The sequence below is a fragment of the Ipomoea triloba genome, chromosome 13 (assembly GCF_003576645.1).
Source record: "Ipomoea triloba cultivar NCNSP0323 chromosome 13, ASM357664v1".
In the NCBI taxonomy this organism is placed as follows: Eukaryota; Viridiplantae; Streptophyta; class Magnoliopsida; order Solanales; family Convolvulaceae; genus Ipomoea; species Ipomoea triloba.
Genome location: NC_044928.1, coordinates 11607830 through 11608521, shown reverse-complemented (window position 1 = coordinate 11608521; position 692 = coordinate 11607830).

The following is a 692-nucleotide window of genomic DNA, read 5'->3' as shown; positions in this document are numbered from 1 at the left end:
AGAAAACATTTTATTTATTTATTATTTTTTTTAAAGCATATGTACAGCACAATTAAGTAAAAGAAAATATTATTATTATATATTTTATTTTCTTTCTTTCTCTTTTATACGTACTACTACAAAAATATAATATATATATTTATATGTATAATTATTCTAATATGCTTACTGTACATACATGGATTATATATACATACAACTATTTTAATATACATACGATATATATATATATATAGCATTACGAAAAACATATATATTTATTTATAAATATACGTACACTATATATATAATATTAATACGAAAAAAATTATATATATTTATAAATATACATACGGTATATGTATTTACGAAAAATCTTATTTTATTATTTATAGATATATATATATATACGGTACTCACAGTATATAGCAATATACATATATACTACACTTATACACATATATATACGTATAATACAAACCATATATATCTTTATATATATATACGTATGAAATATATTTATGTATAATCTACACACATGATCAAACAGCACATACATTCATATGCATTTCTACGCATATACATATATTAAACATATATTTTTTTATATCCAAAAATCACATATTTTATGATCATCAACTTGCATCAATTTTTCACAACACAATATATATATATATATATATATATATATATATATATATATATATATATAT